Below are 26,607 nucleotides of genomic sequence, written 5' to 3'. Positions count from 1 at the left end.
TAACAGTGTAGTTTTAGCTTTTACAGTAGCAGTGTAATTGTAGCGAAGTGTAGTTGTAGCTAACAGTGTAGTTGTAGCTATAGCTGTAGTGGTGTAGTTGTAGCTAACAGTGTAGTTTTAGCTATCACAGTAGCAGCATAGTTGTGGCAAGATGTAGTTGTAGCTAACAGTGTAGTTGTAGTTAACAGTGTAGTTTTAGCTATCACAGTAGCAGTGTAGTTGTAGCTAACAGTGTAGTTTAAGCTACTACAGTAGCAGTGTAGTTGTAGCTAACAGTGTAGTTTTAGCTATCACAGTAGCAGTGTAGTTGTAGCTTACAGTATAGTTTAAGCTACTACAGCAGCAGTGTAGTTGTAGCTAACAGTGTAGTTGTAGCTAATAGTGTAGTGTAAGCTACTACAGTAGCAGTGTAGTTGTAGCTAACAGTGTAGTTGTAGCTAACAGTGTAGTTTAAGCTACTACAATAGCAGTGTAGTTGTAGCTAACAGTGTAGTTGTAGCTAACATTGTAGTTTAAGCTACTACAGTAGCAGTGTAGTTGTAGCTAACAGTGTAGTTGTAGCTAACATTGTAGTTTTAGCTATCACAGTAGCAGCATAGTTGTGGCAAGATGTAGTTGTAGCTAACAGTGTAGTTGTAGCTAACAGTGTAGTTTTAGCTATCACAGTAGCAGTGTAGTTGTAGCTAACAGTGTAGTTTAAGCTACTACAGTAGCAGTGTAGTTGTAGTTAACAGTGTAGTTTTAGCTATCACAGTAGCAGTGTAGTTGTAGCTTACAGTATAGTTTAAGCTACTACAGCAGCAGTGTAGTTGTAGCTAACAGTGTAGTTGTAGCTAATAGTGTAGTGTAAGCTACTACAGTAGCAGTGTAGTTGTAGCTAACAGTGTAGTTGTAGCTAACAGTGTAGTTTAAGCTACTACAGTAGCAGTGTAGTTGTAGCTAACAGTGTAGTTGTAGCTAACATTGTAGTTTAAGCTACTACAGTAGCAGTGTAGTTGTAGCTAACAGTGTAGTTGTAGCTAACATTGTAGTTTAAGCTACTACAGTAGCAGTGTAGTTGTAGCTATCACAGTAGCAGTGCAGTTGTAGCTAACAGTGTAGTTGTAGCTAACATTGTAGTTTAAGCTACTACAGTAGCAGTGTAGTTGTAGCTAACAGTGTAGTTTTAGCTAACAGTGTAGTTTAAGCTACTACAGTAGCAGTGTAGTTGTAGCTAACAGTGTAGTTGTAGCTAACAGTGTAGTTTTAGCTGTCACGGTAGCAGTATACTTTTAGCCAACAGTGTAGCTGTAGCAGTCGCTGTAGCAGTGTGTTTATAGAAAACTCTGTAGCACTGTAGAAGTAGAAGTGCAGCGGTGTTAGCGTACTGTGTGGCAGTGTAGCACTGTAGTTTTTAATTGACTTTTGTAGGCTTACTAGTCTTAGTTTTTCTTAGGGGTTTTTACTCATAACCAAACACTCTTCACTACTTCTCCACTTTCACACATCCGTACATCCACTGCTGTAGCTGAATACAACACTTCCTCTAACCGTCTCACTCACGCACAAAGCCACACAAACTGTCGTCACTCGTTAAATCTTAAGATCGGAACCCCTTGTCCTTTCTATACTTTTGTTAAGTGCGCTAGTGCCAAGCACACTTTTCTACTGACATCAAGCTCCTCAGCATAGCACTGTAGCCACAGCTTTCTTTGCCTTTGTATCTGTGCCATTGTGTCTCTGCAGTGTTTGGGTCCTTATCGACCAGAGATCTGTTTCAACACAAAAGACCTTCAAACTATCTCCAATCTCTTATTTTTGTTTTTCCGTCTCCAAGGTTTAACCTCTTTCTATTTGTTTTTTTTTTCTTTTTTCTACTGACAGAACCGTGATCCTGGTTAGTATTACAATCTCTCTCCCGCGCTTTCTCTCACCACATCAAATAATAAAAGAGACAGGGACTAAAGGGAAAGGAAAAATCCCCCAGTTTCCACAAGTGCCAAGGCCGCATTCAGCATGTCTGTTATCTAATCCCTACTATCAGGCCGCAGTGTATGATAAGCCTTGGCGAGGTCTTTTGATAACTAGGTATTAGGGCCGCACAACACGGACAACATACAAGCCTTGTAATTATACTACTACTTACTGAAGCTGCAGTATGACCTTCTGTATATAACGTAGATCGGCCTGTAGTATTTTGGCCAAAATAATTTCGCTAGATGTGAATGGTTAGAGGGCTTACTTGCATACTGTTGCACAACTTCAGCGAAGTCAGTATCGCAAAAAAGCAGCATGACCACCTACTGTATGTACGTATTTATGAAGCTGATGCCTTGAGCTGTACAGGTGCTACATAAATTGGCTGAGGTCAGATTTCAGGCCAGGCCAGACCAGGCTAAGCTGTGCCAGCAGAGGGGAGCAGTGCGCATTTGGCCAGTGGACAAAAACAGGGAGGACGAGTCCTGTGAACATTGTGCACGACCCCGGGGGAAATAGACTCACATTAGGGCAGGTGTAGTCATTGCCCCAGAGATTTGTGGGTGGGGCGAGGAGGTGTTATCACAACCACTGCTAAGCAAACTGCTCACATGGGAGGAATATTAGCATGCCCACTACAATTATCAGAGATGTTAGACTGTGAAGTCAAGCGAAGGAGACAATACGCGATATGCTCATCATTGTACTGCCCTGTTCTCTAGTGGGACAGTGTACTGCTCCCTGAGATTAGACTCAAGCTCTAAAGAGGCCAAAACATAGGGTCAGGCATGCACAAACAAAGGTTTCTACCTCTCTGTTTCTACCTTCACTGCAAACCACTCTGAATGACCCTGTTGACATTTAACAATTAAATCAGATTCAGAATCAGATTTATGAACAAATGTTGGAATTCTGGAATTCTGGAATTCTCCTTTAAGTCATAGCAGCCACCCATGATGTAAGCTGCCTAATAAAGATGTTACAGTACCAGTAGTTATACCACCATGTAGGGCCATGTTAGGAGCCAACGCTGAAAGAAGATGTTTCACTCCGATCTGCGGAGGTTCTTTCTGCACTGCCTCGGTGTGTGTATTATTAAATCGTCACAGTGCTACATAATGCCACAATATTAGTCGCTAACGGTCATTTACAGTCCATAACAAAAACATCTCGTCGCATATGAATAAGCCAGACATGTCAATCACAGCTATGCCTGAGTAAAAGCAGCTGAATGTGAAACAATAGCCGTTCTTGTCTGCATGTTTTTTTGTTTGTTTTTTTAACACTCCATTTCATTTCAATATCAATAAAGTGGATTACATAGAATAAATCCTGATTGGATTACATCGCTAATCTCCGCTATCGCATTATGACTGGAATTAAATTCTGGGGAGGGCTATGATTCTGACACAATCTTAATTATCTTAGTAGAGGTGCCGTGCCGCTCTCAAAACAACACATTATTTGCACAGAGCCTTTTGTTATTCCTGTTCTTTTTACTATTCTGAGTCCCTGCCTCTTAACTGCAGATGAAAAGACAGGGCAAGGAAAAAACAAGCGAGCCATCACAGTCCTGATTTGAATACACATACGTCCTGCAGAAGCCTCTTGGGATTTAAACTATCGCCACAGCAATTATTTCCAGCGTTTTATCTGCCATGCATTATTGTGTGCTGGGTATTCAGCGGGGCCTTGGCTGCATGAGAGAAGCACACAGGCAGAATGTCCGCCTAGAGGCCATAGGCTGTAATGACGGGCTGGTGCTGCCTTGCTGCATGTGAGCAGAGGGGCTGAACCATTGCCGTGTCTGCTCTTGTGTATGAGAGTTGAGGCCACTTCGCAGTGCTATTTAAACATACTTAAGCAGAATACATGATTAATTACAGTACACGCTTATAGTACATAAATCATGAATTCTATCAGATTTATATTCTAGATGCTAAAATGTACAAGTCTGTGATTCTTCTATGGCATCCCTCGTAGACGTCCCTTTTGTAGGGGTAGGGAGCTGGGTTTCCCAGAATGTGGGGTAGGTGGGTTTCAGATGGACATGGACTCTAAGTGGGTTTGTACATGTGCTGTTACCGTGACCCAGTTGGGATTCTCAGTTGTTACAGACCACCCTAATCTTACACAGATCCCATCTAGGCCCCATGTGCAGTGTTTACCCTGGACGGGGCCCATGTTTAACCCCTCCTGGTTCCATCCCTGAGTCCAGTGGGACTCTGGCAAGGCATTCAAATGTGGGGCCAACATGGAACCCATGGGCAAAACCTTTCTCTCCTTGGTTTCCAGTTGGACTAACCATACAGGCCCCACATGATGGGCATGTTATCTGGGTTAGCAGGGCCAATTCACTACCATATGTGTTGGCAGGAGGAGGGAAACCCATGTGGATACTCCTTAGAAAAAGGAGCAAAGATCGAACCTACAACCACAAGCCCTTGGGGATGTGCACTACACACACTTCATGCTGCACAACTGTGTCGCCAGGACAGGTTTTTCTGTCCTTTTCTAGAGTGGACACAACTTTTTATCAAACTCCAATCCCCAAAAAAGATCTCCTGTTTGACTTCTGTCACACTGACTAAAAGTTTAGGAACCAGACTTCTGACACAGTCCTTCCACTTACTTCCATGAGCTACAAAATAGAAATAAAGTATAAAAAACCTTGACATGCTTTTGTTTTCCCCTGCAATAACAGTGACTCTGAAGGGATGAAGAAGACTTTTTACTGCACACTCCTACCTGTTCAGAACTCTGTACTCAGAGAGTTCTGTTCCTAAACACAAGGTATTCCCCTTAAATGACCTTGAGAGTAAGCCTACGCTCCATTTCCTGAAGAAATTAAGGGAGTTGCATTAATAAGTGGTCAAAGCTGAAGAGAGAACAGGTGCACTGATATGTTTTGACAGGCCTGTCTTTGGAGCTTGTACCGGGCTGTCGAACACACTTGTTAAACAGCTCAGACCCTTTTTATTCGTTGGAAGAGAGTAGAGGCCACTGAGTGGACTCATACGCGCAGAAAGAGTTTGGCCAGGAAGACTGACAGGCTTGCGACAGTTTCTGTTCTTATGTGGCTATGTGTCAAGGACAGCACTGAGGCGGACATGAGGAAAATCACACCTGGCAAATACATAAAAAAAACTGAGGTAACCCTTTATTTGGATAATACACTTTGTAGATGCTTAGCGTACCGTTAAAAGTGGCATATTATACAATTATACAACTACAAGTTAACACAGTTATTACAGTTATTACAGTTCCCTGGAGTCGTAATAGAAATGAAGGCACATTGGGACAATTTACATCCTATTCAGAACAGCCAGTTTGAGTGTCTGTACTTTTAAGTGACCTCACACCCACTGTCCCCTATTTTTATAAATACTCTCCCCAGCAATATAAATTCTAAACTAGTGACATTAGCGATTAGCGAGCCAATATTTACTTCACCTTGAGTTCATTTCCAGCTACTCAAATCAAAATTCTATTCCTTACCCTGACCTTAACCATAACCATAACCTTAGCCTTAGCCTTAACCTTAACCCGAAACCTAACCTTCACGCTGATCTTAAACATTTTCCTGGTCCTAACCCTAACACAGATGACATTTCACCAGATAGTTTGTTAATAATTGAAACATCTGTGGATAATCCAAAGGGGGATAAAGTAAACTGTCCAAATTTTACGAGAAACCATTCCTAATGTCTTAACAGTTTTAACAGCATATCAGGGCTGAGTTGGAGCCTGGCTAAGCTGACAGCAGGCAGAAGGAAAGGTGGCAAGAGAAACCATTCCGGTGCGACAACCACAGGAGCTTCACAGCTTTCTCATGCTGGGAAGACTCTGCCTAGCCGCCATGGAAACTGCCACTTCCTCTGGCTCAACACAGCCTCCATTTGATCCCAGCTCGCAATGACAGATTATGTTCTTGAAAAATAGCCGATATGGCCAAAGGCCCACAATTCCTATATCGGCACAGCCTTACCAGAAATCACCAGAAAACCAGAAAGTCAAGATAAAATCCACATTAGTCGCCATTGTCCCACTAACTATATTCCATCCTCAGAAATACAGCAATGCAATAAAATCAAATAAAGGGCTCATGGCACAGTATAAAATTTTACACACAGTGTGGAACGCTCACGTCTCCGTTTACTCAGGTTACAGCCTACTGCCAGCACCCATTATATTTCTCAATGAAACTTGCGTTACATCTCCGAGTCCAACTCCAAGTCGGTTCGAAAGAAAGTTGTGGCACGTAATCCTCACTCAATAGAAATCCATGATTCTGCGTTTTCTGGAACTTTCCAGTAGCGACAGACTTCCTTTCAAATGTGCGCATTCTTATTCTCCAGCCTGCCGTGGTCATTGATTTTGGATAATCTGTGTAAGCACCAATCTCAGGAGAATGCCTCATTTTTCCATAGTCAGGCACAAGAAAGCCCTCACTAAAGCCTGCAGTCAGCTAAAACACTGCAGAGCGAGAGAGAGAGAGATAGACAGAGAGAGAGAGTGTGAAAAAGAAAAGAACGAGCATTAGATGGATTTAAGCATAGATCTAGGCATTTCTTCTAGCTTGAAATAGCCAGTGGAGATGTAAGGAAACTATGGGAGGAATCCTATGCAACTCAAAGTCAAACCTAAGACAAAAGACAAAAATAAAAAAGATCACAAATCTATGCTGGAATTTCTAAATCCCTACCCAAACTATAGGCCCTTGAATCCAATTACTGTTTCTGGACTTAGCAATGCTTCATAAGTGAGACACTACATGGCCAATCAATTACATCGGCTGTTCCCCTCATTACCAGTCATTAAACCAACTCAGGACTGAAACCTGGTTATAAGGTCTAGACCTGATGACCTGGGCCGTAGGCCAATAACTATGGCCTGTGTCAGAAAGCCAGCATCAGGTCAAGTGATAGTAACATGAAAATGAACTCTAAAGTCAATTAAAAATGCACTCTGAGGTCCATCAAATCATTTGCTACTTTGACTGGATGAGTCAGAAATGTTTTACCTTAATCTTGTGGTTGCTTTTTTTATTTGCTTTCGTTTGAAGCCCCCTAAGCTGCCAGACAACACTGGTACATTTGTTTTCTCCACGAGAGCTTAAAGCTCTGCAATGTTGTTTTTGCAGATTCTCACCTATTGGACCTGTCGAGCACAGCACAATAGCCACCTTAGTTCAGCAACCTTTATGTGTTTGATTTGTGCCGCATATCTGGAAATATAGCTGAAGTAAGTTGCAGTAAAACTGCAGCTGCATAAAGAAAAGAAAGAAAAAAAAACACAGAGGGCACCGGAGTAAGGTCTTTTGCTACCCATGGGGGACACATGCTAACATGCTAAAATTCACAAGGTCGTGTACAAAAAGCATCCACACCTGCACGTAATATAGACAATGAATCTAGTTCTTCAGTTCTGCTGGTCAGCTTCCTCCTACAGCCTTAAATTGCTGCAACCAATGTGATGCTAACTGGTTTCCCCTGGATTTTATTTGTTGTAGTTATGTTAGCATCTAGGTTAACTGGGTTAATCCTATGATGATTGGGAACTATTTTCATTCCACTGACCTCAAATATAAATGTATGTAAAGGTAGAAAACATTTGGAACATGGATCCCTCACTGAAACGTGGGCCTCACAGCAACATATGCGTATGCTTCAGACAAATGAAATGAATAAATATTAATAAAACCCACCTAAAGCATTTGCTAGGCAGTCTGACTACACTTTAACTTGAAATATAATCATTAAAATCCCATATTTCAAAAGATGTCTTAATCATTATGTACATATTTAACATAGATGCAAGTTAGCCACAGTTTCTGCAAAAAAATACATACAATTTATTGCCTATATTTTCCTAAATATATTATAATTTCCGTATAACATACTGTTTGCAGGAAGACCCGAGATAACCACCAAAGCTTTTCAACAGCAATACCTTCTCAGCAAATCTTCTGCAGAAGAATGGGACCCAGGAGAAAGAGGATCAGAAAGACCAGGGAAGTCTCTTAGTGTCAGTCAATGGCAGGATAAATGTTGTATTCTCACTTCACTGTGGGAGCATCAATATTTAGCTGGGGGCGACTGCTTCCTCCAGCAAAGCGGCCCCGGATGAGCTGACATTAATCTGCGGCATTACAGACGATTCAATCCTAAAAGCTGCTCTATGTGCCATAGCTTAAACCGAGGCATTAGGCATTAAGCATTTGAAAATTAATGTCAATGGACAATATAGGATTTCGCAGGCATTGCGGTCCGGCTTGTACCTCGCACTAACGTTCAGTTTGATCCAATCACCAGCAGCATATTGATCCCCTCTGTGCCCAAGCGTAAAGTGACCAGGGCAAGCAGGAGAGGCGAACAGGTACTTTTGAAGGAGAGACACTGAAACGGCTCCGTAAACAAAGCCATTTCCACAGGCAACACTGCCTGTCAATAGAAGGTGGTATTTAGCCCGCTAATGAGCAAGAGAAAATGAACCTGTTCTCCTGCGAGCACGCAGCACCCAGTGAGCGGCCATGTTGACGAGAGGGGGAGGCTTTGTTTTGGTTGCCGGGTTGGAGATCGAGCTTGTCGAAACGCTCTGATCCTCACTGTGCCTGCATGTGTGTGCGTGTGTGTGTGTGTGTCTGCAAAGCCGAACCCTGTGGCGGAGCAGCCTAATCAGATTTCCTGACCAATTCTTTCCTCTGGTTTCATCTCTACAATTAAGCCAACTGGAGCTCAGCTGGATTTTAATTAAGGTGGCTCTGAAAGCCGAAACCTAGTGTTCTGACATCACCTTTTTTTTCGATCTGTGTACCGGCCTTTCTTTCAACCAACCATTTAAAAAACCCAGTACGCAGAATTCAGAACTGTGCTGCTGACCCCTTTTAATCCCAAATGGATCTCATGACTGCAAATCTATACAAATTCTGATTCAGATAAAGAGACGGAAAGTTAAACCTTAGGCCAGATTTAGCTGGAATAGTGTTCAAGCAATTCAAGCTAATCTCATTTTTGCATAAAATCACCAGTCATAAAGTCTTTTATCTCCAAAATCGTGATCATAAAGGAGAAAGGCAACAGAAAACATTATTTCAAATGACATCAACTCTTTTTTACTGGTTTGAGCATGTTCACAGTGACCGTATTAAAACAGATCAGCCATTATTTTATTGCTGTATAATAGATGTACAAGGCTTTCGCTCTTCTTGGATACACTATGTTTTTGTCGTGAGTAACCATAAGAGCTCATTCAGAGAGCAGCTTGGATCAGTAAGCACTTTTCATTGTTTTTTTTCAATCAGAGACATGATAAGATACAGGTGCTATGTGACTTGAATTCCTATACAAACAGTGAGGAGTCAACTTTATAAACAACATTATAGATGACAGCAGTATTGATGGCTTTTTGGGGGGTTAATGTACTGCATATTGATGTAGCACAAAACAGCAGCACAAAGAGTCCTATCAAATTTGATGAGGCACTGTAAACGTGATGCAGTTGAAGCAAAGGTCTGCATACTCTTGTTCTTAATTAGATCACAGCCAACTTCAACAACTTCAGTACAGCAATTTATAACCGACACTTATTCCACCTTAACACCACTACCTCCCTTTCAACACAGTTTTAAAAATAGCCCAGGCTGAGGTTGGTTCGTGCCAGGCTGGACTCTCCTGCAGGGCTGGAGGGCCGTGGGGACGTGGAGGGGGGCATTAGCAGGCCGAAAGCGCTACTGTCACATCTCTTACCCTGCAGTCCCTCAGAGAGGAGAGCCGAGATCACACTGCTCAAACTGTTAAAAACCCCCTCGCAGGGAGGATGAGGGAGAGGGAGAGAGATAGAGGGAGAGAGAGAACAGGAACACTCCAGGGAAAACCAGTCCACATCACATATCCATCATGTCACAGCTCTACAGGACTTGGAGGTAGGGCCCTGCCCACACGACCATATCTCCACAACCCTAAAGAAAAACTAACTTTTAGCTAAAGAAAAAAACTATTATTAAAAATGAGTTTTTAGACAACAGTGACACACAGGAACCTCTGACCGTACTGGCAGGTCATATTTCCAGGTGTTCACCTTGCTTTTACAAACCCTGCTCAGCTTATAAAGGCCTTCATAATTAGCCGTAGAGTTAAATAAGGTGTGTTAATCCAATGAAAACACTCAACTCCCCAGGACTGGAGTCTGAACCCCATGTGCTAAAATAATTGGAGTTTGTTTTCCACTTTTTCCTTTCCCTTTGTTTCCCCCCTTGACGCTACGGCATTAAGTAACAGTCCCACAGCAGGGGGTTCTCTCATGGTATGGGCTTCTATTAGAGCAATAGGTTGGTGAAAAATCTCATTTACACAAATTTCCACTTCCCTGTAGTCTGTAGTCAGTGAGCTAAAACATGCTTGAGGTTTGGTGTACGAGGTGCTAAAAAAAGGCTATGGAAGCTTTTGTCCATGCCTACAGGCCTCAACATTCTTGTGCCCTAAAGCCCATTAATCCTGTAGTGTGGACTTTACATTATGTATATACCTTCTCCTTGTCCTAAGGGTCAAAAATGACCCAAAGGCAATCTATCTACCCTGGTGTCATTCAATTTCAAGCTGATAAAAGATCATTATGGGGGGTTTCTCTGCTGTTAAACACAGTGCTGGGTCATTTGTGACCCTTAAGACAACTCAAGGGTTAAGTAATCTCAAACAGACTTATCTGTGGTGGTTTCTGAACAACTCAACATGGTTTGAGACAGGAATATGATTCAGGTATGCACCCTCTATACTGCTTATTAGAGGTCATACGCTGCCATTATGTGCTTATATAGCTCTTTTCACATTTGCACTTTTGTACACGATTCAGAAATGAATGGAGGAGCTGTTGGCCATTAATGCTGAAGACAGGTATGAACACGTTCACCTTAGTAAAACACCATTTAATACCCACCCCCGGCCTGCTTCAACCAGAAAATAATGATGCCTGCCTGCACCTTTAAGCATTTGTCATTCACACCCCCTAATCCACCCACTTTGGACTATGGTGTTGCATTGCATGATGTCAGCCTATGCAGCTAGTATTGTTCTGAGTCATGGGGAGGTGAGGAGGGGCCATACTACCCACCTAGAGAAAGCAAAGGCCAATGATATGCTCTCTAGAACTCCCAGTAATGGATGTCTGAGGTATCACTAGGGACGAATCTGCAATCTCCCTATGATAGGGCCAACACTTAGACTGCTGTTCCTCTCAGAATTCCCAGTTTTCAGCTGTATCTTAATGTAATTATACAAATTATGCTACAAAGCATCTGTATGCTTTGCCAGAAAATCATCCAAAATGAAGCAAAGGCTCGAGTCGCAAAGGCAAAGCACACTGCACTGAAGGAATTCAGTTAGATGTAGTGCAGATAAATGTAATAATTATTACTATGGTTTTTCTGTGGCACCTTATTTGTTGCCCACCCTCTCACTTCTACAAGCAGTGCATCATCCTGTCCAAGCTCGTCCAAGCCAGCTCTCCATAATATCCGACTGCACTAGACCCGCAACCTGTTGACCGTCTGCCAGCTATCACTGCAGTGCCTCAAAATGAATCCCGCCTGCAAAATAATTTTGCTGACCATGCAGGATCCACCTTATGTACAATTCTACTTGTACCAGTGTCACACACTACCATGCAACTACCATGTCAGTGTCACCACTCTGGTGGACCATATCTGGTCAACAGCAGGGCCCAGTGGTATACCGAACAGTACACAGTAGGGACAATAACCATGGTGTCCAACTCTGCTTCTGAAGAGCTCAAAACCTAATCCAACCCTACCTGATCCAACAAATTAATACCTTTAGAAGGCCTAGAAGTGATCACATTAATCAAAACCACCCTAAAAAACACTTGCAGAAACATGATCTATGGTCAGGATCTTCACACAGTTAAAACACAGAATGATTTTAAGGCTATTTCTACACTGCCAGGCAGCAGCAAACCTGTATATACAGTGCAGCACTGGTCAACAGTGGCCCTGTGGTTAGAGGTACACGGTGGTGGACAACCTGTGCCATGACAACAGATGGGCTTCAGTCTGTAATTGTACACCAATATGGTGGACCCTACAAGGTGCGTGAACCTCATAAAGAGGCCACTGAGTGGAGGTATAAGGAAAGGTATTGCTGTTAGAGTGAACTGTGAGTGTATTGCAAATACACTACCTTAGTGTGCATTTTCAATTATTAAAAGGCTTTTCCCTAAAGCTTCTCAGGCTCTTTGCAGACATATTCTGTCAGTCGAAGAATGATGTAAAGGTTAGCGGAATTAGCTGCGCTACAGACTGCATTAGCTAGCCATTCTAGCCCAGTGCTAGCACTTCACAGAGCCAGAATCCCACAGCAGCCCCAAACAATGGCCTCCTTCTCCTGCCAAACCCCACAGCAGCCTGGGAAAGGAATGTCACCATGCAACTCTATCACAGCGCAGCCGAACAGCAGCGGCCAGCACTCGATATCCTGGCTTTGTGTGCTGGCTGGAACACTGCTTGCTTTTGTTCCAGTCCAACCTCTATGTGTTCATACACAGTGATGCACAGGTACACACACACTCACGCACATCCTCCATCCTCACCGTGGGATGGATGCGGTGCCCCTGTCTCTCCTCTCCTCCATTTCCTCCCCCCTGTTCCTCGTACTTCAAAGCCTGCCATCTCTCCATCCACCATATGTCCAACAGCTTGTGCCCTCGATTTTCACAGGTGTGGGAGTGTGCACGTGGACGCCTCCCTCTCTCTCTCTCTCTCTCTCTCTCTTGCGTGCGCTTGTGCAAGCTCTCTCTCTCTCTCTTAGACTCTTTCTCGCTCTCTGCTTCTCTCTCCTTACTCTAAAGTTTGGACTAAACTTCTAAACAAAATGACCATCTGTGTCAAGGGTGGGTGTAAAGGGCCCAAACTATCTGCATTCAGTGTCACATTTTGTCAAGTTCAGTGTCAAGTTTGGTGTGTGAAGTGCAAAAACAGTCTATATGCCTCAAACCACATTAACCCTTGTGTAGTCTTTACATTCCGTATAGCCCCCTTGCCCTATGGGTCAAAAATGACCCAAAGGTAATCTGATCACCTGTTGGCGTACAGCTTGTGAATCCTTAATTACATTAATGTAAAAATGACTTATCAATTGTACATGTATACACACACTGCAGATGTAGTTGCAGGTATACGGCACAGCCCTCTACAAGTTCTAAATTGTATGCATGAGTCTGTGTGTGTGTGTGTGACAGAGAGATACAGATATACACACAGAGAGAAAAAAAGTATTGTCTCACTTCTGCAGGTATTTTTAAAACGGGAAGGGGGGGGTGTAGAGTAAGTGGACTAGCAGAGAGAAATACCCTTCATTATAATCCTAACTGATGTAGATGCTGGGAAGGACGTTGAGAAAGGCAGTGAAAGTGCGAGAATTTGCCAAAATAACTCAACATCATTTGCACAGACAGCTCATTTATAAGCATGATAATGCTGCGGACCTGTAAAGCCAACACTAGCATAGCTGGCGGTTTCTGTACAAGTTGGAACAAATTAAATGAGAGAGAGAGAGAGAGAGAGAGAGAGAGAGAGAGAGTGTGTGTGTGTGTGTGATTGTTTTTGTCCTATTCATGAAAAAACATGCGTCACTTTTTCTCTGTTTTCTTTTAGATTCAAGTTGGGGTATGCTTACACTCACCAATCAGCCATAACATTAGTACCAGCAGACAGGTGAAGTGAAAACCATTGATTCTCTTCATTTACAGTGGCATCTGTCAAGCGGTGGGAAAGATATATTAGGCAGCAAGTCTACGTCTACTGAAAGGTGTTGTGTGCAAAGCAGGACAAAGCATAGTCATGGGTACCTTAGGTGATTAATTGGTGCAATGCATAAAGAAGCCACCTCACAACTTACAGGGCTTAAAGGATCTACTGCTGCAGTTAGTCTTGGTTAATTTCTTCATATATGTGTACACTGAAGCATATCAGAACAGCCTGGAAGCCTGGAAGTGATGGCCATGCTGAACACATGAGGCGAGGGGAGAAGGGGATAAAAAACTTATCAAATCCCCACCGGAGCTCAATCCGGCCAGAGGCTATGGTGTCTCCTCCAAAGCAGAATGCATTGACTGAGGGCTCTCAATCTAACCATACAGAAAAAAAAGTGGAGGGAGAAAGAGAGAGAGAAGGAGAGGGTGAGGGGGAGATGGAGAGCCGCAGGTGAAAGAAGGGGGAGCGGGAGACGGATAGCGTATGAGGCCGAGCGTGAGAGATTGAAATGGTGGCAGATAGGCCTGTATGCGAGATTGAGATGGAAGAAAGCGAGCGGGCCGGACCGGGCTGGAGATTGAGATGGAGAAGGAGGGAGGCGGGCAAGCAGGCGAGCGGGGAGAGAGAGATTAAAATAGAGAGGAAGAAGAAGATGAATGGAGGAAGGGTCAGTGAGAGAGCCCCTCCGCGTGCTCCCGACGTCGCATGGCGACTCTTGATGGAGGGAGAGAGAGAGAGAAAGAGTGGTGTCACTCACGAGGCAACCACAGGGAGAGTATGGAGTACTCTTAACAGCAGCCCTTTTACCACTCACCCCTTACAAGCAACAGGGGAGAAGGAGGTACAACTTGGCTAAAGCTGTGATGGCCTTTAAAGTGAAGGAAAAAAAAAAGTCCAAATACATTCAATTTACCAAGATATGTTTGGAGTTCGAAGTTGGCTTCTTTAGTCTTGCAAAGGAGCAACGACGCTAATGCAGCCAAAATAAGGGCTATTCTTAAGCCAAAGCACAGATGTAAAATTTTAGGGCTTTAGGGAAAGGTGAGCTATAACTGGTTTATGATACATTCAATCAGATTGGCCAGTTTCCTCCCTCGTCATAGTGGTACCTTATGCAGAAAATCCTAGAGTATAGACTAGGGTAATTTACTGTAGTGGAGTGACAGTAACAGTTTTAGCAGTTACACATGCACATCGTAAAGATCCATCTCCAGGATGTTTGCATGCTGAAAGAAGGCCTGCGTTCGTACTCAGCTCAAACGGGGGCGTTCATGCTCATGCGCAGGTCGAGGGAAGTGGGCGAAAGCGAAGAGATGTGTAAGCAATGGTAAAGGTGTTTGGATGCTGGAGAGACCTCAGAACATTAAAAGACATGAAAAAACATGAGGTTGTTGCTCTATTCCTAATCGATAGGAGGGTAACATTGACTTATTGTTGCTAGGTCAGCACAGTTTTGTCCCGTTTTGACCGCTGGATTGCTTAGCAGCATTAGCAGCAATTGTAGTGATAATCACAAACCCATGCAGTCATTTTTCACAGCAGCATTATTGGGGTTTCCGCACGACAGTGTCCCTGCTAGGTTAAGAGTGATCTGCCACTCAAGAATATCTAGGCAAAAGCAGCTATGTGGTCAGAAACTGACCATTTATGAAGATCTAATGGATAGGTTATAAATATGGTGCCTCTACATGGTAGGTGTTTTCAGTAAAGTGGCCGCTCAGCATATAACCCATGCAAACACACATAATCAGCGGGCTAGGATACAAGTGGTAATTTATGGCATGTTGCTGTAATTAGAATCAATAGAGCAGATTTGCAGCAATTACACTGCACAAACACACATGCACTGTGCCACCCTCCCACACGCATACATGCTCACTCACAGGTTAAGCCATGGATAATCAATACTATTTACAGTGGACTGATTAAGTCAAAACAATGTAGTTGATGGACTCCTGCTGTGTCTTTGTGTGTTCGCGCAGGCTTACACACAAGACAATTTCCCTGGTTTCATCACAGATCGGCCAAATAACAGCTGTCCGGACAGCTAAAATAAGCATGGATGATTGTCTCTCGCACAAAAAAACCCTCAATTAGCTGAACAATTCTAGCCCGGGCCCGGACATAATGCCGCCCCATTCACACAACACCAGCGCCAGGACAGGGTCAATACAGCAGAATGATACAATACTGCCAACTGTCAGATTGCATGTGTGTGTGTGTGTGTGTGTGTGTGTGTGTGTTAATGTGTATACATGTCCAAAAACCTAGGGAAAATAAAAACTGAGATGAATACTGAAGAGATGCTGAGAAAAGTGAAAGCTCTACAGCATCTTTCACCAGTCTGAGCAGAAGAGAGAGTGAGATAAAAGTGAAGGGTGAGTGGTCCTAACAGGTGTGAATAATGCATGGGGAGCCGGGCACAGACAACATGCACCCGCTACTACCTGATCATGTTACACTGAAAGGTGCCTGAAATGCTGCAGGCACACTCTTAACACACCCTACAACACTATAGTGCAGGTCTTTGCAAGAGTTTGAGAGGCCGAAAAGGTAACAAAACACTCACAGAAAGAAGAGAGCTATCTAACCAGCCAATCGTGTCGCAGCAGTACAATGCATCCAATCATGCAGATACAAATGTGCTTCCGGTTAGTCGGACTGAGATCGGACTGCGGTGTGGAACGGAATATTCAACTTCGCTTGTTGTGCGGCAGCTGCTACTGGCGCTTCAGTTGTGCTAGGAGGAGTTGGATGTGTATACCCTGCTATAGCATGTGGCTCAAATGCACCTCAGACCTTGCATCTTGGCCTCACCCCAAAATAAGCCCGAGACTCAAGACGCATCAAGTCACCAGGTGCAAACAGGGTCTAATAGAACACCTGCATGAAGTGGGACAGCATGGACCAGAATCTCAAAGGAATGCTTCCTGCATCTCATGAACCATCCACACCATAAAGAACTGAAGCTGTTTTGAGAGCAAAGGAAGACCCTACCCAGCGTTAGGATAGCGCTCGGAGAGTTTCCCTCTGTTTCTAGGACACAGAGAGAGGAACGCTGTGCTTTACATTACTGCAGCAGAAGCTGCGCTGCCATAGCTGTGTTCACTGCGAGTACACCTGCATATGTTTGTTCTCTGCATATGTGAACGAATCTGTGTGTGTGTGTGTGTGCTCATGCACCTACATGAGCATATGTGTGTGAGTGAGAGAGAGAGAACGAGAGAGCGAGAGCATGTGTAAACAAGCTCATCTGCGCTTCTGCTCTGCGCCCGCGGCACTTTCCCTTCCCCTCCTCTCATTGCTTTATTAAATACACACATTTCACCTCTTACACACATTCACCTCTCTCTCTACCACCCTACCTCTCTCCCTCTCACGCGTGTTTCACCACCAGGAGAGCAAACAGCAGAGGAGGAGCAAGAAGGAGAGGACGGGAGGACAGAAAAGAGATGGAGTGAGGGACTGCAGAGCACAATAGATATAATTAGCTTCATCAGGCACATCACACACACACACACATACACACACCACATCCCAGTCACAGACATCCATTACAGCGCACTTCCATTCCCTCCTATTAATATCTCATCTAGAAAGGTGTCTGACACTATTGCAATGGCGCCACAGCACACAACCCACTTAATTCGGTCCTCGCCATTCCGCGCCTTTTTACATCAAAACAAACGAGCCTGATTTCGCCACAGCCTGTTTGCTTCAATCTCGCAACAACGCTGGCTAATATTAACCCCATATTTTATCCTCAGCATCTAAAACAGGGAATCATCTGTGCCATTAGCTACCGGCGCTAGCGCCAATAAAACTCTATCCGAAGGGAGGCGGCGTTCATTTGGGAAGACGCGGGCAAAAAAAAAACAACAACTCAATATCTGCGTCCACAGCATCAGCTCTGAGGATGATTACTTAGTCTTAAAATGAGCCATCTCTCTTCTGAGTCCATTCTCACCCTGTCTCTCGTTCCCTGTTTCTCTCTCTTTGCTCTTCTGGGCCGAAATGAAGAGCCATCGCAGTGTGTGTGTGTGTGTGCGATGGTGTGAAGTTTATATTACGGCCGGTTAACTCTGAACAGGCAGTGTGTGAGTGTGTGAAAGGTGTTGGCACCTAACAGCAGTGGCCTGCCACTCTCCATCAGCCCTCTTTATGAGCCTGGGGGAAATTGTCTTTTGCAAGAGCATGCACCCACACACAAACACACACACACACACACACACACACACACACACACACACGCACAAACACACGCATACAGTAATCAACAAGATTAGAATTCAACACCAGAGATGTGCTTGCTTTCACAAGCTCCATCTCTAATCACGTATTCCGACGGTTTATGCACGGAATTCCGCAACCAACTGCCCAATGACCTCTATTAGCGGTGTGGTCAAGGTCCGGGAAAATACAGGGAAATGGGTTGAAATCACTGTCCATGGTATCTTACAGCGTGATACCTATGCTGTAGATGGAGAGACCGGAGTATTCCTTTACATACAGGTGTTAAAACAGCATTATGTGAAAATTGCCAATTTCTTGCTCCTGGGCTCCCCCTACAGTCAAGAAATGGAATTTGTGCTTTGAGACGCTACTAAAGGACACAATTGTGACGTGTATTTTTCAAGCTGAGAAAGTGGAGTAGCAACAATAGTGGTTCCACTCTCCCTGTTACAGGTCAGTGGAGCATCAACATGATTTTGAAGCTGCTATTTTAAGGTAAGAATGTCACATAATGCTGCTTTAAATGCACATGATAGAAAACATCACACGCAACCCCAAGACTTTCAAATCCAACGCACAAAATCAATCTCCCTGACACAACGCACTCGGTAAACAATTGGCTTCTGTGTGTGATAGCACACACTTCTCCACGCAGAAGCGCTGCTCCAGCCGGCTTCCTGCGGCTCGCTCCGTTAATGGAGGAGTGCAGCCGTGCTAGCTGACAGCCTGCCTGCATTAAACACTGCTTTTGAAGTCCACAGACACTTGCTGAGTTGCGTTTATCTCGTGTATATGTGTGCGTGTGTGTTTTGCATGCAGCATGTGAGTGTGAGTGTGTGTGTGTATGTGTGTATACGTGTGAGAGTGTCACTGTCACTCTGTGACATATCAAAGCGCATAGTGCAGACAGCCTCTGCCTCTGCCATAAAGCCTGAGTGATGAATGACACAGGCAAGCATGGACAGAGTGTGTGAGAGAGAGAGAGAAAGAGAGAGGGAGGGAGAGAGATACCTGTGTGTGTGTGTGTGTGTGTGTGTGTGTGTGTGTGTGTGTGTTGAAAGAGGGGGGGTGTTAGAATTAAGTGAGTATGCAATAACTTGCCCTTTTATCGTTATGGTGAGTACGTTATAGGCTACCCAAGGCAACTGTCACATCAGCATACTGACTTCTCCATTCATATTTCATACAGCTGAAATTAGGTAAAGGGAGGAGAAGAAGGGAACAGAGAGAGAGAGAGAGAGAGAGAGAGAGAGAGAGAGAGAGAGAAAGAGAGAGAGAGAGAGAGAGAGAGAGAGAGAGAGAGAGAGAGAGGGAGACTCCTAGGCACACAGCATTAATTCAGCAGTCAAAGGAAGGAGCTGTTCCCCTGTAGAGCGGGCGAGAGAGTTCTAAAGAGGATCGGCAGATTGTTCCTGTCACCAGCCTCCAGAAAATCCTCTCATATGCTTCTCAAAGTTTCAATTAAAGAGAGTTGTGCGTCTGTGGGAACCTCTTATCCCCACCACCCGACCCCCCAACACAAACTCCCTTGCCTCTCTCTCTCTCTCTCTCCTTCACTCCATCTCTCTCTGTGGCTCTTCATAGCTTGGAGTAGGAGTGTCATAACCGCCTCAGTCTGTTCTGCATGGGCAGAAACGAGGGAAAGCTGAGCACTCTGCCTACTGAGTTGAGATCTAGTGTGTGTGTGTGTGTGATCCACTGAACGGAGAATTCTCATTTCACTCCCATTGTTTCTTTCAGCAGCATCATTGCTTGTTTTTTTTGCAGGTTGAACCAACTTCGTTTTTCATAGCAGCTGCTGAGAGGTTGGACAAACCTACGTTCACATTACCAGGTGTTCCGATTTTTTGACTGTCCATAACAATCTGGCCCTTGCCAGAGTGACTCAGGCCTCCACTCCTCAATCCTGCAGATTTCCTCGACTATGGAAACCAACTGTAAATTTACACATGCCAGAGCTAGACATGGGCCTTTGTTGCAAGATTTGCCTAATCTTTGAGCGGTCATAATGTTTTGGCTCATTTATGCATAATATAATGTGGAAAGGAGGTGCATTCAGTGCATTGCTTTCTCCAGTGCAGGATATAGGTGGTACGGATGGTGAAGTCTCAGACAGGTCTGGGCGACTCGCAGAATTTGTGAGTGTGTGATGATGTGTGTGAACTTGCAAAGAGTGACAGAGAGAGAGAGAGAGAGAGAGAGAGAGAGAGAGCTGCACTGAAGCCTGTGAATGCTACTCTTTCCTTAGGCATCAACTGTTAAAGATTGCTAGTGCACACATGCACACATGCACACACGCATACACGCATACACGCGTGCACACACACCTTATCTCGTTAATGTCATGAGCCAAAAGAGCACAGAGCATTACAAAAGAGCAAATAGCATTCCAGCAGCGAGGATATATGCTCCCCATTAACACACACACACAGATATATACACACAATCCTTCAGTGGCTTCCCATAAGCGCAGCCCTCTTCTCCGCATCCCCCTGTGTAGCTGGCTGCAGTCCAGGGCAAGGCTAATAAAACACAAGCACTTTCTGCAGTCTATCATAACAGGCAGCCCACTCTCCCTCCTCAGAGCCAGTGTCGAAAGTGTGTCGTCGTCAATAAATAACACACTCCCCCCCGTCACCTCATAACCTGTTTCATAACAGCCTGCTAGTGACTTACATCTGAGGGAGGGAGCATCGGCACTGGACCCAGACCCACTGTTCCTGTCTCACATTCACTCTGTGTGTATCTGTGTGGCAATGCGACAGAGTTTAGGGGTTTGCTTATGATTACACTAAATTCTGCCCAGCAGTATACCTATACACTAGTGTAGGGCGGTCTGTATTGGTGGGGGGGATCCCTCCCATTAACCCTCATAAAGTTCTATTCACTCCCTCCTTTGCCTCCACCACTTTAATCATACAAAAAAAAAACAATGTATTTAATATATGATACATATGTTTTAAATATACTGACAACACGTAACAATTTATATGGTAGGGATGTGGCTAACCCAAGCATATCATAATGGATTAGATAGTTTTAGGGCTGAGCCAGTTCCAATCCTTTGTTTTTACAGCAGCCATCGGCGTCCTATAGGTGCCATCAATGGACATTATTCACAGCCCACAGTTTTTTTGCCAACTAACATACACCCATGTTGGTTAGCACTGCGCAGAGTGAAGCTACTCACCTACAGAGAGCAAGGACTTGCAGTTCTGATCTCTGATCGAACGGATGACAGAGCCAATGCTTAGACAATCTTACCATAGGGAAACCCCCATTCCTAGGACAGTAGAGACAGGGATTCCAACAAAAGCAGGATAAACTATTTTGTACTACCCCTGATTTCGGAAAACAAAACAAAACAATGAATAAGCAGGTGTCTCAATACTTTTGTCAATATAGTGTAGCAGTTATTGCCACTGCCCTTGTGCAAGACACTCCTGGAGGCATACAAAACACACCACCGTGACCTTTCCTGACTCACAAAAGCAGAAAGCTAGACGGTAAAACCACAGAACCCAGTACATTACTCAGCTTTCCCGATAATGTATTAGCTTCTGTTCACACATGAACCCTCCAGGTTATTTCCCAGGAATCTGTGCTTGTGCAGGTAAATTGCCAAGTCAGTCTTAATGGGATTTTGGCTGCAGCTTGCGCTCACATTCAACCCTTTCCCGTTTAATTACAGTTAAACTCCTGTGTGACAGAGTACCAGTGAAAGGGGCTTCAGAGGAGAGGGCTCAGTTACTGAGGGCTGCGTTTGCTTGCACTGACCTAACAAAAGTCCACAACAAAAACGGCCACGGTGTCACTGACCACCGCTTACAACGGCACAGGGACAGCCGTTCCCGGGACACACACACACACATACACTCACACGTGCACACCTCAGGGTCTTGATCTCGCCTCTCTGAATCGAGGTTAAACGCTCATCACAGGTCGAGCACTGTTACCCATAATGCAATGCTGGTGAGAACGGTACACACAGCTGCTGTCTGGTCTCTGGCAGATGACCCTCTGGAAGGTCGGCAGGGTCAGGCTGGTGGACTGCTCTCTGTTCTGTTACAGCCAGGCACCACAACCCAGCCAAACGGCCTTCGCTTCAGTCCCATTCAATGTCAGAGACGACTGTTTAATGACTGATAACGTCAGAGAGTGAGCGAGAGAGATGGAGATGGAGAGTGGAGGAGAGTGAAGAGAGAAACAACAACCCTATTCTCCAAGCAGAGAGGCTTTTTACATGGGCAAATTGAAAGCATTAGCTATTTCTGAACATTAATTTAATTGCTAAAGCACATTTTTCCCCTCTCTTGTTCTCTACGACTTGCTGGAGCAGAGCTGAAATTACAATTATACAAATGAATATGTTAATATACGCGCCATGATAATGTACGGCATCAGAACGCTCGCAGTGCGTACGCCGCTGATTGTCTTTAATTATCTTTGGCTTTCCAATAGGCCGAGTGGAAAAGTTCGAGCGTCACTGTTTGTTCGGAATAAACATCCCTTTGTAAGACAAAAACAACAATCGAGATTCGGCTTCAGTGGCTCGGGAGTCTTTGGAAGAATCGGGAAGCGGAAGACTGACACTGCTAATCTGGCAGCAAAATGAGATGCCGCAGTTCTAACAGGCTTGATTTAAAAATATACAGTGCACTGTTAAAAGTACGGGTTCCTTGAGGAACTTTCAGAGGTTCTTCAACTTGACACTGTGGAGGAAACTAAGACATAAGACTCCAAAAGTTCTGAAAGGATCTTATACTTTTAACAGTGGACCATGCAAACGTTTGAGGGTCCTGTGACATTTAGACTTTTAGAAAGAAACATTTCTTAAAAAGCTGATATCAGAAGAAATACTACTAACATTCACACACAACGTAGTGGGTTTATATTACACTGTGTTCATTAAAGCATCTCCAAAGTTCTCCTCATGGGAGTCTAGTATTATTCATAGCTATCATCCAACACCTGGTTTAGTAAATCAGTGCTTAATGATGTTAAATCAGGTGAGCTGGAGACAGAACTGAATAAATCCATGATGGGGGAGTCCAGGAGATATCTGGACTCAAGCTCTGTTCTTCAAACTATAAATATATAATATGTACAGTAAACACTGTGCTTATGTTCCTAAAACCTATATATATATATATATATATATATATATATATATTTAGCTCAAGTGTCAGCCTGAAGGGCAGTATGTAGTCCAGTGACTGTGACACTGAGGATTATTGAATTTAATGGCATACAACAGCCTACGCTGGTGCAGTTTTGGTACTGTACCATTAAAACAGTGGTAATTATAGTTTTTCTTTTATCTAAAGTTTCTCAGTGGCCCAGTAGAGTCTGAACCAAGAATAAACAGAATGTCACCTTACTTCCTCTAGAAACTCGGATTGCCGCAGTTGGTGCCACTTACAAGCTAATAAGCCACTTCTATCCACCTTAAGTGGAATGTGGTAAAACAGAGAGGCTCCTTCAGCAACAGACTGAAATACATGCATGTGCCAAGGATCATCATTTGAGGTTGCCATTTTTACCCACTTCAATTGCACTTTATTATAACTCACCTTATAGCCGGAACAGCACAAACCTCCTACTGCTGGACTGATGATGATTAATAGGGTCAATTATATTAGTAGCAGATCACTCCTCTATACTTTTAGTCTCTGTACTGTAGCGCTGGTTGGTTCTTAGCCAATAAGATAACAAGGGCTGTTCTACGCTCTAACAGAAAAGGGTTCTAGATAGTACAGCGAAAGGGTTATTTGACTTGTATTAACAGTGCCATAAGGAATCAACATAAAATGCATTGAAAATGTTTTACTAAAGAAGTAAAGTCTAAAAAACCCATAATAAACCCAATTTTTTTAATTTTACTGAGCAAAATTAATATATTTATATATTTATAAGAGTGGAGTTTTTTTTTAGCCTTACACTTATTCTAGACTTACATTTATTGTAGACAGACAATGATATGGATCAGTGCTGTTCCTCCAGATGACGCATACCCTGCTTGATCTTCTGTACTCGGCCCGTTAGATGAACACCTTCATGTTATGTAACAGCTGCTGGGCAGTGAGCTAAGAGCTAAGAGTGTTTAAATGTGGACAGATGGCTGTCCTCTTCCCTGATCTCCCTTTGGCCTTGTCCACCTGCACTGACACATCCCTGTCCGCAAAACATGCAGGTTATCTGTCCTCCCAAAAAACGCCCTGGCTGGGACCTGTGCCACTTGGCCTGCGCTGAACGCAATTAACATAAGCCACAGTTTAGAAGAATGCTTATGCCGAGCTTAAAGGAACACTATGGCCAAGACTTCCTAGCCAATGCTAATAATGCACGAAAGCTAGCTGGGGCTAGTCAGCAGGATTTTATATGTTTAATTGACTGTTCAATCCTTAACTCTTCATTTGGACTTGCGCTTAATGGTTCACATCCATACGTAGGGTAATGCATCACAATTTTGGAACCAGGCAGAGCTACTCCTGGAGGTGGACTCTATTTTGTTAATAAGAACCTTATGTTCCTCTCCCTGGGGAAACACCCCCCCGCTATGACAGCTACGGGAGCTTTAAAGCCCCTCCGTCACCAGTCTGCTCTTTCAGCAGATCAATGGCTAGATCTTTGCCTTAGGGCCACATTAAAGGAACAACTTCACCCAAAAATGCTAATGTGGCTAACAACAAATGACAGTGAGTGGGAACCTGTTAGCATGATCGCTTTTGGACCATGCTAGCTTTTATTCTTTCTCAGCAACGTTAGCATTCTGGTGAAAAGAGTTCTTGATCTAGAATCTAACTTTCGCCATCATAACATAACCGCACCACCCGCACCTTCTTCTTTATGCCTGCGCCCACGACGGCCGAGGCTGGGCCTGGGATTAGCCGCTGAAAGTCTTTAACATTTTAATGAGCTGCTTTATCCAGCGCCACCCGACTGTGTACCGGCAGCAGAGGAGACGCTAAGAAGAGACGTGCATTATTAAATTAATAATGCAGAGCTGCGCCGTGCCTGAGAGCAGATACATTCTTTATTAGGACACCCCAGAGGGGTGGGCAGGGGGGAGCTGGGTGCCACCAGGGCCTGAGGAACAGAGCAATTTATAGCTCCACATGGAAAACACCTTTCAAGCCTCTTTCACATGTGATAGTGGGTAAATGTTGCGAGAAGAGAGCTTTGTGTTTATGCTTTCGTGAAGGGAAGTAATTATAGGGTGACATTTATACTAAATGAAGCATTCGCCAATTGCTCAACTAGAGCATGAATGCATAGGAAGCCAAAAACAGGCTGTATAATTCTATGTTGTTTTTATTTATTTCGTTTTATTTCATTCATTCTTTTTATTTTTATTCATTAATACTCTTCTTCACCTTTAAAAAAGCTTGAACTCCCAAATACATACCTTCTGCATATGACACTGAAGGTGCATAAGACACTAGTTTACAGGGTAAAATCATCAAGAGACCAATATCGTAAGACCCCAGTGAGCAGGGCAGGAGTGTGGAGGAGTAGTATGTCAGAAATATAGGGGGGCTCCAGGCCATTCAAGGCCTCGTATGTCAAGATCAGGTTCGTAAACTGAATGTGAGATGAAATAGGTTGCCAATGCAACTGTTGGAGAACCAGGGTGATGTGAGCTGCTTTCCTGGAGGAGACTAGCACTTGAGCAGCGTCATTTTCAACATACTGAAGGTGCTGCAGTATTTCTCCTGAAATGCCAATTAAGAGAGAATTGCAGTGATGTAGAAAAGATGTAATAAATGCATAAACAGGAGTTTCAGCACAGTTTTATGTTTAGTACAGGGAGCAGGAGGGAAATATTACAGTGGGGAATGACAGCAGTTGTATCCAGTGCTTCAGAGTCAGGTTCTTTACTTGGCGTAACAGGGTGGTACCCAACAGGAAGGAAAATTGGAAAAATCTTTAAGTACCTAGTTATAATGTGGGCTAAAGCAGCAGACAACACTTTAACACATAAGAATCTCATTCAGTACAGACCTGTATGAGAGAGATGGACTGGATGACTTTCTGGATCTTGATGAAGTACTTTAGTAAGTTTCATAAAAAGATTTACCATAAGCCCACGTCAGAGGTCAGAGCTACACAATGCGAAGTCAGTTCCATATGCTCTAAAATGAAGGCCGTTTACTTCAACAGGAACTGACCGCGGTGCTGCAGAACGCGCTTTGCTCTATAATGGGCTAATGTGGAACTCGGAATGAGGGCCGGCGGTGAAATAGGAGGTGACTTTGTTCACATCGTCCTTTCACAGACAACAATAGGCTCGGAGGCACGCGTGTCCGTATGCCTGCAGGCCAAGCGGCCTCTCCGAGGAGACACTACAATTGCCGGGGGAACAAATCGGCAGACCGGATCAGTCAATGCATCAGCACAATGACAGCGGCTAAAAAATCTTTCCCTGATGTCGAATAAGGCCCGGCTCTAATCGAAAGAGGCCTAGCTGCCGGATGGTTAGATGCACCATTCAGCAGCCGCGGTCAGGAAGGCCAAAACTCAACAAAAGGGCTCCCGGATTCCGGAGATTCCACGTCTCAAATGTGTCGCTTTGAACTGCCGCTAAAAAGGAGCAGGAAAAATGCGTGGATAATCTCATTGCAAAGGGCCACTAACAACCTTAACCGACATCC

General features: G+C 44.0%; 1 protein-coding gene across 1 annotated transcript in view; it reads right to left on the bottom strand.

Moving 5' to 3' along the window:
* The window catches only part of plxna4 (plexin A4), a 317,535-nt gene that overhangs the window by 156,699 nt on the left and 134,229 nt on the right, over nucleotides 1-26,607 (bottom strand). The window lies entirely within an intron of this gene.

Source organism: Salminus brasiliensis, chromosome 2 (assembly GCF_030463535.1).
Source record: "Salminus brasiliensis chromosome 2, fSalBra1.hap2, whole genome shotgun sequence".
NCBI lineage: Eukaryota > Metazoa > Chordata > Actinopteri > Characiformes > Bryconidae > Salminus > Salminus brasiliensis.
This window is presented reverse-complemented; position numbering and strand designations above follow the sequence as displayed.